Here is a 14,078-nt window from a genome sequence, read left to right on the forward strand (position 1 = left end):
AATTGCTCCCAAATGTTAGTCCCAAACACCCCCGTGTTATCAAACACAGTACAGAAATGGACTATGGCTACAATTTGAGAGTTTGGCACTCACGTTGATGATATACAGTGGGCATCGCTTTCAAATGACCACTTCATTCGCGCATTACGAGGCGTGAAGCTGCGTGAAGCTTTAGTACCACTTTCAGCCACTGTGCGTCGCTCTGCCACTGTACATCGCTCTGCCTGCCGCCCCTACTGAAAAAGCAGGAGACTAATCCCAGAGAGTAATCCCAGCCTACGAATTCAATAACAAAATAAATCATGCATAATTAAACATTACCTCGATTTAGGCTACTTGGGTATGTCTTAAGGCTTGACTACACGGTGGTAACGAAAATCGAAATCGAAATTTGCTGTCTACATTATTGTCAGTGTTGGGGGTAACGCAGCTACGCAAATCAAAACAGTGGTGTGATAAATGAGCCAGTAGAGAAATAACTGTTGTGAATTAATCTGTAGCCTTGGGTAGGCTTCTGCAGAAAACAATGTTGTTGCAGATTTAATACTATGGCGACGTTTTTAACAGGCTACGCAATAGAGGCTTAGACAACTATGACCCACGTTTTGGTTTCGTAAATTAATTTGCCCTACTTCTTGACTGCAATGTAGTCAATTGACTGCTTGACATGTCATTTTTATTTTTCTGTACAATAAACAAATACATCTGCTTTGTGCCGCAGAATTACATTCATATTTGGCTGACTTCTGCAGACGCGCAAAAAAACACTGCCAGGCATATTTTCGTTTGCCGTAACCCGACCGACCCTGTCAATTTAGAACCGACCCAAATATTTTTTTTTTTCCCCTTTTAGTCCGACCGACTTGCCGGTTGTAAACTTGCGTTAAGACCGACCGATTCTTTTTTTACTCTAAACAACCAATACAAATAAAATACTATTTATTTTAGTAGGCCTATGTATTGTGAATATAAATTGCCTACATACAAACGTAGGCTCTCTTAAGGCCCTTTCACACTGGCGAAATCGCCGCGATTTTATGTACCTTTCACATAGACCGAGGCGGAACGGCGGGACAAAGTGTCTCACCAAATTTACTACCAAGCCCCCTAGACATTTTGCCGAGTTTTTTCGTTCCGGCACCAGTGTGAATGGGTCAAGGCGGAAAGGGGAATCTGGGCGGGCATTTCGATGCTATGTCCAGCCCACCACAGGAGATTGCAAATCAATCTGATCAAAAGCAGCAATAGCAGAGACACTACATTATGTCAATCTATAGCCTAAATTCACAAAGTCTCCAGTCATTCAGTGCCTGCTAGAGTTGACTGTAGCTTGGAATGCAATCAGTTGCCATAATAGGCTATCATAAAATCCAGCGAAAAAACAAAGCATGAACTCATGAGCGTCTGCTGCCCTGTATGTATATCCTCTGATTGTAATGCTTACAGATATCTAGGCGATATTTGTAACATTTGTTTTGTATTTGGCCTGTTATAAAATCATGTAGACCTATTGAACAATTTAAACACATTAGGAACCGCAAAGTTGGAGACATGCATAAAGACATTGCTGCAAATTTTAAACCGGATTACTCTGGAATGGCTAACTGTACAGGGGCATGCTTTACACCTTTGTGTTCGATAGGGTCTGCTGTTTATTCTGATATATGGGTTGTCATGTGTTGAGGTAAAGTTCGCGAAGTATTCCACCAAGATGAATGGGTAGGGAGACAGGCGCAAAAAATATGATTAGATTAAAGTTACTTTTCTCGCAAACCGTTTACCACAACAACTAACCACTAACATTGTTTCACTAGTTCACATTCCTGAATTTGCATAAAGACATAAAAGCATAATACATAAAAGCATAATAGAAAAGCATGTTTGGCGAGGTCTCTGGCCATGGTCCTGAAGGGCTTCGCGGAATCGTGCCGGAGTCGACTGCGCAGGCAGGATTTGGGCAGGATTCCGCCATACACCCCCTTATCCTTTAACTATGGAAGACGGGAGGCATAAGGGGAGGTGGTGGGTTGCGAGCGGAGTAACACCGATGCTGCAACTTCGGCATGTAGACTGCGAATAAATAACCTGACTGATTGAAGAAGGAGGCGTGGCAAATTCTGTCACGCTCCTCCCGAACTTCCGTTTGTAAAACGCCATTTCACTAGTTCACATTCCTGAATTTGCATAAAGACATAAAAGCATAATACATAAAAGCATAATAGAAAAGCATGTTTGGCGAGGTCTCTGGCCATGGTCCTGAAGGGCTTCGCGGAATCGTGCCGACTGCGCAGGCAGGAGTCGGGGAGGATTCCGCCATACACCCCAAAAATTGCATTTGAAGATGAAGGACCCTATGGCAAGAACCATGCTGAGCAAATTCAATGGGAGTGCGCGAGGTGCGCTTTCCTCAGATCAGAGATTTGATCTGATATATGAGTGATAGGCGTCGGAGGACCACCGGCCGAGAGTTTTGAGGGCTTGACCGGACAGACCGCTATTTGCCGCAGTGGTGGCTGCACCAATTCTAAAAGAATGAGTTGAGTAACGGTCTGCTGGGATTCCGACTTGCGTTAGAACAGCTTGAGCTGCATTTGAAACCAGAAGCAAGTGACTGAGCGTCCGTCGTCTGTAGCAAAGGGGGGATCTAAAGGGGATGCAATAGAGGAACGACTTGAATTAATGGCAATCGTCTATGGCAGAAGGAGATCTAATGATGATGCAAATGCCAATCTATGAGTTGACATTCAAAACAGCAAACTTGTTTGGCAAGATCCCTAACCAGGGTGGAGAAGTGCTTAGCTGATTGGTCAGACCACCAGCCATTTCAATCCTGAAATAATGGGAAGCTTGAGAGCTAACTTAACATGCATGCACTTGCACACATAACATGCACTTAACATGACATGCAGGGCAATGAGCTTGCAGTTGCAGAGCTCGGGGTCAGTGCAGGGGAGTACAGCTTGCAGTTGCAGAGCTCGGGGTCAGTGCAGGGGAGTACAGCTTGCAGTTGCAGAGCTCGGGGTCAGTGCAGGGGAGTACAGCTTGCAGTTGCAGAGCTCGGGGTCAGTGTAGGGGAGTACAGCTTGCAGAGCTCAGGATCAGTGCCGGGGAGTACAGCTTGCAGTAGCAGAGCTCGGGATCAGTGCAGTGGGAATAGAGGACTGATGTAGTTGCTGATGCTCATGGCATGTGATTCGAAGATCCCTAGCCAGGGTCATGGAGTGCTTTGCAGGGATCTTGCAGGAGTGTACTGCGCTGGCAGGAATCAAGCAGGATCCATGTGATCACCCCAAAAAATGCAACCCAATTCAAAAGGCCCTGGCTAGGACCATGTAAGCTATAGATAATGTGACATGAAAGGTATCTAAGGCCCCTGGAGTATTTGAGCAAATGCTCGGGTAGACCGTTATTTGCCTGAATGAAACCTAAAACGGTCTGTGCCAATACCAATATGCGTTGGTAGATATTCGAGTTGCCCTTAAAACCAATGAGGGTTTGTGCAAAAAAGTCAAATATATGCTATAAGGGGAACTTAGACATTGCGTAGCATGTACACATGGTCTGAATATAGTTACTGAAAGGTAACCAGATTTAAGCACAATTTAGTACAACCTGGAAAATCATTGTGTGGTGGTCAATGTTGATATTGTGGTAGGCCGCTACAAATAAGTCAATGTATGGGAAACACTGGGTGACCCCATGGGTGGTGGCACCAATCCAGGGAAAGAGGGGTGAGGGAAAACCAGGGACGCGGTCCCTGGCTGGGGAAGAGACGCGGGCGCGAACACGGTTCGCGCCGGCGGGAGAGGATGGGGAAAGGGGAAGGGCAGCGACGCGGTCGCTACAGGGGGAGGGGGAGGAGGTTGCACAGCACCCTGGGTCTGCAAAGAGAAGAGGGGAGGCTTGATTAGCTGGAATAGAGGAAGAGAGACCGCAGTAGTGGAAGGCAAGGTAGAGGGCTGCACGCGGGCACCCATAACTTGCTGGGTTGACAAGCATGTTGCATGGACAAAGGGAGAGACGCCGGAGGAACGGAGCTCTGCTCTGCGGCGCAGGTGCTCGGTTGATTGGCTAGCAGGAGGGAAAGAGAAAAGGATTGAGTATCTGCTCAACACTCTGACTGAGGAGAAGTTTCAGGAGAAAATCAGGAAAGTGTTGGCCTTGATTTGAAATTGTTTAAGAATGTATGTTTCATTTTAGCCAACACCTATCAAGCAATTTAAAATGAGCGAATTACATTTAGCCACAAAGTACAATGGAGACGATAGTAGTCTAGTAGTTGTAGGCTGTTGCTTACAACATGCTTTGATGACTAACACCCCAGGATAGTGCATATAATTACATAGAGTTGTGATAATTGAGTTTGAGTAATCCAGGGATAGCAATAGCGCCAATGTAGCAATATGAGGTGCTATAGAAAACAGGAAGTAATTAAAATACTGTAGCTAACAGCAAGAGAAGTGGTGAGCAGCACATTATTAGAAAGGATTCCAGGGAACAGCAGAGCTACACGCTGGTGTAGGTGCTTCCATGGTCAGCTAGGAGTGTAACAGAGCAAAGCTGCACGCTGGTGTACCTGTGCTCCCATGGTCAGCTAGGGAAGGCTTTAAAGGAACACGCCACCCAAAATCAGTAGTAATATATGTTCTTACCTTAATTTTCACGAGTTGAGTCGTACCTCTCCCGCGTCGGTATGTGCACTCAAACGCTCTGGCGCGCGGCGCAAATGTGTTAGCATGTTGCTATGCTAGCGGGCTCTGCCGTGGCCATAGAGAGAGTAAGATGGCATTAATCAAACACATCCACATTTTCCCTACTTAAATACAGTTGCACAAGTAGTTGATTAAAAATGTTAGGGCACACAACATGAAACATGACGATTTTCCAAGCGAATAAACAGGAGAACTACAATGTCTGGCGCGATAGCACTTGGGAGTACTTCGACCTAGGTAGTAATATTAATTAACACCTAATTGTAGATCCTATCCACCACAGAGTTTAGAATCCATGCTTGATCGACCCCTCAGCCTCCCCCTCCCCTATGAGCGAGAGAGAGGCACACACACTAGAGATGCGCTGATGGGCTATATTATAACATTGCTGTGTTTATAATGTATATGGGATGTTTTTAATGTAGCCTATATGGGACACGGCGCTGCTGACGTGAGGCTAGAAAGCTCTTGCCTGTTCTTTCTAGAAAGACTGATCCAATGCAGCAAATATATTAAAAGGCTAAAGTCCTACATTGGCTATGTTGTAGCCTATATCCCCAGAATATCAGCAGCAAACTCGGTCTCCGTCTTGCAAAACAGTCTCCAAATAAAACGCACATCGGCCTGTTGCCTAGCCTATTCTGTGTGCCAATATAGCCTATCGTCCAATATGCTTGATTGCATTGCATTCTCCACATTTTTAGCTAAATTTTCATGTACCATATCAGCGTTTTTGTTTAGTGAATCTTTTGTAAATTGCTTTACAATAGCGTCGGGCCCTTGTCAGCAGCCTTCGGCTTGACTCTTGCCACTATTCACTCCTTCGCCTTCAACATTCCCTGTAGAATTCTCAATATTTTTGGCCTCAATGTGTTTATTTAGGCCTAGGCCCAACGGTAATTGTAAAGCAATTTACAAAAGATTCACTGAACAAAAACGCTGATGTGGTACATGAAAATTTAGCTAAAAATTGGAGAATGCAATGCAATCAAGCATTTTGGACGACGTAGAGAGACAAGCCGGCAGCAGATTAAATGCTCGAGAGAGAAAAATATGCTGTTTTAAAAGGACGTGCAGACCGAAACTGCAGCAAACAGGTGATATTTAGACATTTATTTCACAAAATCCAAGACTAAGAACAGACAGACTATGTAATTGGACACGTTGAGGCCAAAAATATTGAGAATTCTACAGGGAATGTTGAAGACGAAGGAGTGAATAGTGGCAAGAGTCAAGCCGAAGGCTGCTGACAAGGGCCCGACGCTATTGTAAAGCAATTTACAAAAGATTCACTGAACAAAAACGCTGATATGGTACATGAGAATTTAGCTAAAAATGTGGAGAATGCAATGCAATCAAGCATTTTGGACGATAAGCTATATTGGCACACAGAATAGGCTAGGCAACAGGCCGATGTGCGTTTTATTTGGAGACTGTTTTGCAAGACGGAGACTGAGTTTGCTGCTGATATTCTGGGGATATAGGCTATAACATAGTAGAGGCCGACCGATTTATCGGCGGGCCGATATTATCGGCCGATATTAGGCATTTTCCAAACTATCGGTATCGGCATTTATAATGGCCGATAAATGAATATTTTAAAAATAAAATAAAAACGGACGAAACACCCTTCAACCATGTCATGAGTGTCTGCGTTGTATAGTTTGTCCACCAGAGGGCATTCTACACTGTCCCTGCTGGCAACACTCGTGTATAACGCGCCACACATCCTGCAACCTGCTGATACAGCCGAGTCGGGCAGAGAGAACCAGTTCTCCGCGAGTGAGATTATCAGTGAAGTGTGTTCATGGTGATTTGGTCACGAGACATACATTGCTTGAATAACAATTAAAAGAACATCCCCATCAGTTCTCTTAACTCAAATAAGCATGACAAAATTCGTGAAAACAATGTCCAGTTTTGCTGCTGTTAAATAAGTCGAGAGTGAAGCGGAATTAGCTAGTAATTACGTTACGTTGTTACAGTGTAGTTGACTGTCTGTCCTTTTAACTTTTGACAATGTGACTGAAGATGTATTTCTTTAATAGCGTGACAGTTATAGCAGTGAGACGTATCATCTCTCCCCGGCCTGTCATTTTGAAAGCGCATGTTTTACAATTTGCAGTATGACGTTATCCATTGCTAAATTATGGCTCATCATAGACTAGCTAACCAAAAAGCTAGCTAATGCCATGAATATCAGTGGAAGACCGCTAACGTTAACATTAATGAGCTTGGAAACCACAACGAACTTATTCTGCCTAAATAAAGTAATGATTACTGTATTTATAACTAGTATATCTGTAGTTACAGTCCCTGCATTGTAAAATGTAAGTTAGACGTGTGAGGAGTGAACATTTAGACATAGAGAAAAAGTATCAAACGTAGCTTGTGCAAAACGTAACTTGTGCAAAACGTAGCTTGTGCATAAAAGTTAGCTTTTCTTTTACACGTGTGTGAAATCTAAAGGTGTTCGAGTCGTGACTCACTCGATCTTTCACCCGTGTCTTTAAATTAACCCATGAGTCGCGAGTCTCTAGTATCATTAACTCGGATCAGTTGAGTCCTACTACAATTCAATCTAAAACGATAAACAGGGCCACACAAACCTCTTGCAACATTAGCTAGCCTCCTAGCCCTAGCCATCGTCTGCCAAAAATGTAACAATTTCGTAGGCAACCACAACTCCACAAATCAACTGCAACTGAGTGAGCAGGCAGTCCGAGATAACTGGTTAACTTCCCGCAGAGCCGGAAACATTGCAGACTCACAGACCATGGGACTCAGATTGGAGCGGCTGAGTAGCAATCCGGGTTAGTTGGATCAGCCGGCCGGTTAGGCTACGTTGAGTATGAGTTAGTCGAATCAGCCGGCTACGTTGTCATGAGTAGATCTGCGAGAGCGAGTAGCTCCTCCTTGAGGTGAAAAGCAATTCCACAACAAAAGCCATTTCTTTCACTTCTGAAATAACATTCAATGTTCTGCATGGAGCCTAGACATAATTCGATTTGGTGTATAGATGTAGTATATTAAAATGCAATTAGGTCGTGCACTGCACGCTCATGGAGCTGCTTGAGTAGCCTATCTACCCGGGTCAGTCGAATCAGCTGGGCGGGCCGGTTAGGTTGTTATGAGTGCGAGTCAGCCGGCTACGTTGTCATGAGTGATCTTTAGAGTAACTCCTCGTCAAGGTGAAAAACAAATCCACAACAAAAGCCATGCTTTCACTTCTGAAATAACATATGTTCTGCATGCATAGCCTACTTTAAAATGCAATTAGGTCGCGAAGACAGTCCGAAACATTGCAAGCTCTGTATGGAGAGTAGCCTAGGCTAGCCAGTCGGATCAGCCAAGCGGGCCGGTTACGTTGTTGTTATGAGTGCGAGTCAGCCGAATCAGCCGGCTACGTCATGAGTGGATCTTTAGAGGAGCGAGTAACTCCTCGTCAAGGTTAAAAGAAAATCCACAACAAAAGCCATGCTTTCACTTCTGAAATAACATATTCTGCACGCATAGCCTACTTTAAAATGCAATTAGGTCGCGAAGATAGTCCGAAACATTGCAAGCTAGGAGAGTAGCCAGTCGGATAAGCCAAGCGGGCCGGTTACGTTGTTGTTATGAGTGCGAGTCAGCCGAATCAGCCGGCTACGTTGTCATGAGTGGATCTTTAGAGGAGCGAGTAACTCCTCGTCAAGGTTAAAAGAAAATCCACAACAAAAGCCATGCTTTCACTTCTGAAATAACATATATTCTGCACGCATAGCCTACTTTAAAATGCAATTAGGTCGCGAAGACAGTCCGAAACATTGCAAGCTCTGTATAGAGTTGCTTGAGTAGGCTAGCCTACCTGGGTGATTTGGATCAGCCGAGCGGACCGGTTACATTATGTTATGAGTGCGAGTCAGTCGAATCAGCCGGCTACATTGTCATGAGTGGATCTGTAGACGAGCAAGTAGCCTAGTTTCTACTCGTGTCAAGGTGATAATAATATAGGCCTAATGAGAATAGTAGGCTAGTAGTAGTAGTAATAATAATAATAGTAATAATAACAATAATAATAATGTATTCACTGCAGGGCATTTCTACGTTCCTGTTTCTATGTCTACATTGAAAGTCAATTGCTTAGGCTAGGTTAAAGGAACACGCCACCCAAAATCAGTAGTGATATATGTTCTTACCGTAACTTTCACGAGTTGAGTCGTACCTCTCCCGCGTCGGTAGGTGCACTCAAACGCTCTGTCGCGCGGCGGGAATGTGTTAGCATGTTGCTATGCTAGCGGGCTCTGCCGTGGCCGTAGAGAGAGGCACATAGCAGTATTCAAACACCTCCACGTTTTACCTACTTAAATACAGTTGCAGGAGTAGTTGATGAAAAATGTTAGGGCACACAACATGAAACGTGACGATTTTCCAAGCGAATAAACATGAGAACTACAATGTGTGGCGCAATAGCACTTGGGAGTACTTCGACCTAGCGTGGTAATATTATTAACACCTAATTGTAGATCCTATCCACCACAGAGTTTAGAATCCATGCTGGATCGACCCTCAGCCTCTCCCTCCAGTCTGAGCGAGAGAGGCACAAACACTAGAGGTGGTGGCTGGTTGTTTTAATGTAGGCTATATAGGTGATGCAGCGCTGCTGACGTGAGGCTAGAAAGCCCTTGCCTGTTCTAGAAAGACTGATCTAATTCAGCAAATAGGGGAGCGCGGGGCACAAAGTAACGCGGGGTTAAATGTAACACGGACTTTTTCCCTATTTGCAGGGGGTTGATCGAGGCATGCTATTGGTCAGTTAATCACACTACTATGAGACGGTGTTCCACAAATTTTCAGTCAGTATGGACGTGTTTCCACGTAGATCTGCAGCAAAACGCCTTTTGAAGACATCAACGTAAATGTCTAGGTTGTACTTGTCTTTCCAATACTGAGTTGTGGGTGCAGCTCACTGACTCCAATCTTGTATCATCTTAATAACCGTCTTGTAGGCTAAAAATGAACACCGTTTTGAAACATGTAGCCAACTCATAGCAGGAGCTAGCTTATTTTATAACAAACGTGACCCAGCGGGGTTAGTTGTAACGCGCTGTTACAACTAAGCCACTCATACTGTATAATGATGTTGCAATACAAAAATATGCGCGTATTAGTGTTAGTTTAGTTAGTTTTTGTGATGTTTTGCATTTTGCCTCATGTGTTTTCAGGTTTGAGGGCTTTTCTTGGCAGGATTGACCTTGGTTAGACTCCATTGGCGCATATTTCTCATGTTATTTCTCCGTATAGAAAATAAAGTCAATTTTCGACACACGTCTGTTGTTAGTTCATGACTTATGTATCATAAATAGTCAGATCCTATTCTATCATACACATTCAGATACATTTATTGAATTAATTTAATTAAAAACAGCCTTTGGGATGAGTGTTACAACTAACCCCGCATATGGGGCAGGTTGTAACATTTCACCTATCGCCACTCTCGGTGGAATTGTAAAAGAACAGTAGCTCCTACAAACAAACTTCCAGTGCATATGTGTAACAGAGATATGTATGTTGCTTGTTAAAAAGTATAACTAGTGAAACTCAAATGATTTTAGAATTATTTAGCCATAACCAAAAAGTGTTACTTTGTGCCCCGCGCTCCCCTATATTAAAAGGCAAAAGTCGTACATTGGCTAGGCCTATCCCCAGAATATCAGCAGCAAACTCAGTCTCTGTCGCGCAAAACAGTCTCCAAATAAAACGCACATCGGCCTGTTGCCTATTATGCCAGCTTGTGACAATATATCGTCCAAAATGCTTGATTGCATTGCATTCTCCACATTTTTAGCTACATTTTCATGTACCACATCAGCATTTTTGTTCAGTGAATCTTTTGTAAATTGCTTTACAATTACCGTCGGGCCTATAGGCCTATTGCCTGGCTTGCCTCAGCTTCGGTCACGTCCTTTTACAATTTTATCATTGTAATAAAAAACGCAATTTGCCACATAATTTCAGCATGCTCCTGGCCTACTAATTAATGCCTATTGTACTTTATTTTTTGCAAAAAGAAAGAAATCCTTGATAACAAGTCATTCACATTATAGGCTACTTTACACACTGTTATGTCAGGTTGACTGACAAGCCTGTTCTGAAGACTCCCATTCATTTTGACTGCACGAGCGCGTCTTTTTCAGACAGACATCGCAATTAATTTTATAGCAGGCCATCGGACAAATATGACGCCTCGATATTAAAGAAACTCCGACTCCATTCATTCTGAAAGTCCACCGCACAACAATGCAACGTGCATGTTCACATTTTTAGTAACAACCGCCAAACTTGCTTGCTTGCCTTACACATCTAAGTTTTCCGACTATTTTTCTTACCTTCTTTTTCCGCTGTGGATGTTAGTGAGTTTGTAGAAGTTTTAGCTCTTACGTTCTGAACATCTCGCACTGCCATCGCCCGATGTCATTTCTTAGTCATATCACTCTCTGTCTCTCTTTTAAATGCCTATTCCCTGAATGGTAGGCTACAATTATGTGTTTTATATATAGGCTAATATCTAAACAAAATAACCCAGGCAGTCTCATCTAGGATATAACACAGGTTGAAGTTGGTTCTATTTAGGGAGGTGAACATCTGTAGATGACTCAGAAATGACATCGGAAGACAAGGAGTGGCAAGAGGCAAGCCGAAGTCTGCTGACAAGGGCCCGACGGTAATTGTAAAGCAATTTACAAAAGATTCACTGAACAAAAATGCTGATGTGGTACATGAAAATGTAGCTAAAAATGTGGAGAATGCAATGCAATCAAGCATTTTGGACGATATATTGTCACAAGCTGGCAGAATAGGCAACAGGCCGATGTGCGTTTTATTTGGAGACTGTTTTGCGCGGCAGAGACTGAGTTTGCTGCTGATATTCTGGGGATAGGCCTAGCCAATGTAGGGGAGCGCGGGGCACAAAGTAACACTTTTTGGTTATGGCTAAATAATTCTAAAATCATTTGAGTTTCACTAGTTATACTTTTTAACAAGCAACATACATATCTCTGTTACACATATGCACTGGAAGTTTGTTTGTAGGAGCTACTGTTCTTATACAATTCCACCGACAGTGGCGATAGGTGAAATGTTACAACCTGCCCCATATGCGGGGTTAGTTGTAACACTCATCCCAAAGGCTGTTTTTAATTAAATGAATTCAATAAATGTATCTGAATGTGTATGATAGAATAGGATCTGACTATTTATGATACATAAGTCATGAACTAACAACAGACATGTGTCGAAAATTGACTTTATTTTCTATACGGAGAAATAACATGAGAAATATGCGCCAATGGAAGCAAAGAGTCTAACCAAGGTCAATCCTGCCAAGAAAAGCCCTCAAACCTGAAAACACATGAGGCAAAATGCAAAACATCACAAAAACGAACTAAACTAACACTAATACGCGCATATTTTTGTATTGCAACATCATTGTACAGTATGAGTGGCTTAGTTGTAACAGCGTGTTACAACTAACCCCGCTGGGTCACGTTTGTTATAAGATAAGCTAGCTCCTGCTATGAGTTGGCTACATGTTTCAAAACGGTGTTCATTTTTAGCCTACAAGACGGTTATTAAGATGATAGAAGATTGGAGTCAGTGAGCTGCACCCACAACTCAGTAATGGAAAGACAAGTACCACCTAGACATTTAAGTTGATGTCTTCAAAAGGCGTTTTGCTGCAGATCTACGTGGAAACACGTCCATACTGACTGAAAATTTGTGGAACACCGTCTCATAGTAATATGATTAACTGACCAATAGCATGCCTCGATCAACCCCCTGCAAATAGGGAAAAAGTCCGTGTTACATTTAACCCCGCGTTATGTGCCCCGCGCTCCCCTACGACTTTTGCCTTTTAATATATTTGCTGAATTAGATCAGTCTTTCTAGAACAGGCAAGGGCTTTCTAGCCTCACGTCAGCAGCGCTGCATCACCCATATAGCCTACATTAAAACAACCAGCCACCACCTCTAGTGTGTGTGCCTCTCTCGCTCAGAGGGGAGGGAGAGGCTGAGGGTCGATCCAGCATGGATTCTAAACTCTGTGGTGGATAGGATCTACAATTAGGTGTTAATAATATTACCACGCTAGGTCGAAGTACTCCCAAGTGCTATTGCGCCACACATTGTAGTTCTCATGTTTATTCGCTTGGAAAATCGTCACGTTTCATGTTGTGTGCCCTAACATTTTTCATCAACTACTTGTGCAACTGTATTTAAGTAGGTAAAACGTGGAGGTGTTTGAATACTGCTATGTGCCTCTCTCTACGGCCACGGCAGAGCCCGCTAGCATAGCAACATGCTAACACATTCGCGCCGCGCGACAGAGCGTTTGAGTGCACCTACCGACGCGGGAGAGGTACGACTCAACTCGTGAAAGTTACGGTAAGAACATATATCACTACTGATTTTGGGTGGCGTGTTCCTTTAAGACAATAAATAAACAGTCTGGCTCAAACTGCTTTCTTTCCCGTGAGTGGGTGGAGGTTTTGATGCTATATTAGGCTATTTTATATTATATTATATGATATTATATTAGGCTACCTAACATGATATATATATATGATTAATAGGCTAATAATATTAGTTGCCTAGTATTAGCTGCATATAATACCTATTAGAATAGATTCCTAGTAGCCTACTATTAGTATATAGTAGTGGTAATAAACATTGTAGCAGAGTAGCATTAGACCTAGGCAAATTTTCTATTGTTAACAAAACAACAACAAATAATTAATTATTATAATATAGGCTACCCTCTCTGTCAATAAGATCAAAGTTTCTGAACATGAGCACCAAAAAGATGAACAATGTGTGGATGCACTTTGACCAGGAGAGCAAAACTCTTAGGCTAAATGCAAGTACTGCAAAAACCTGGTTTCAAATCATGGAGGATCCACATCCAACATGAGAAGGCACTTAACGAAATGAAGCACCCCACTGCACTGCTTGAACGTAGGACTGAATTTCTTTGCGATTTAGCAATACTGACTCAAGTGACTCAAGTGACTCGTTCAACCCGGATCAGTTTAGTGAGTGACTCAGAATAACCCGGATCCTTAAAAGGAATCGAGTTTGACAGGCCTAGTGAAATCCAATGACGCCAAGTGTGCGTTTCAGACTGTCGTTCAGCCGCAGCATTAACGTGTTACATAATGGATTTAGATCACTAAATAGTAGATTTTAGAAGGCAGGCAGCAACTGATGATTGAAAATGGTTTGATGTAGCTTGATGGAAATAATTTTAAAAGTGCAGGTAAAGGGATAAGCAAGCTGACATTGTAATTATAAGGTAGCTTATAAGGCAATAGGGACTAACTAGACTGC

Source organism: Alosa pseudoharengus, unplaced genomic scaffold (assembly GCF_046254945.1).
Source record: "Alosa pseudoharengus isolate Yale_2024_CS ecotype anadromous, Long Island Sound unplaced genomic scaffold, YU_APseudo_1.1 YU_APseudo_1.1_scf_15, whole genome shotgun sequence".
Taxonomy (NCBI): Eukaryota; Metazoa; Chordata; class Actinopteri; order Clupeiformes; family Clupeidae; genus Alosa; species Alosa pseudoharengus.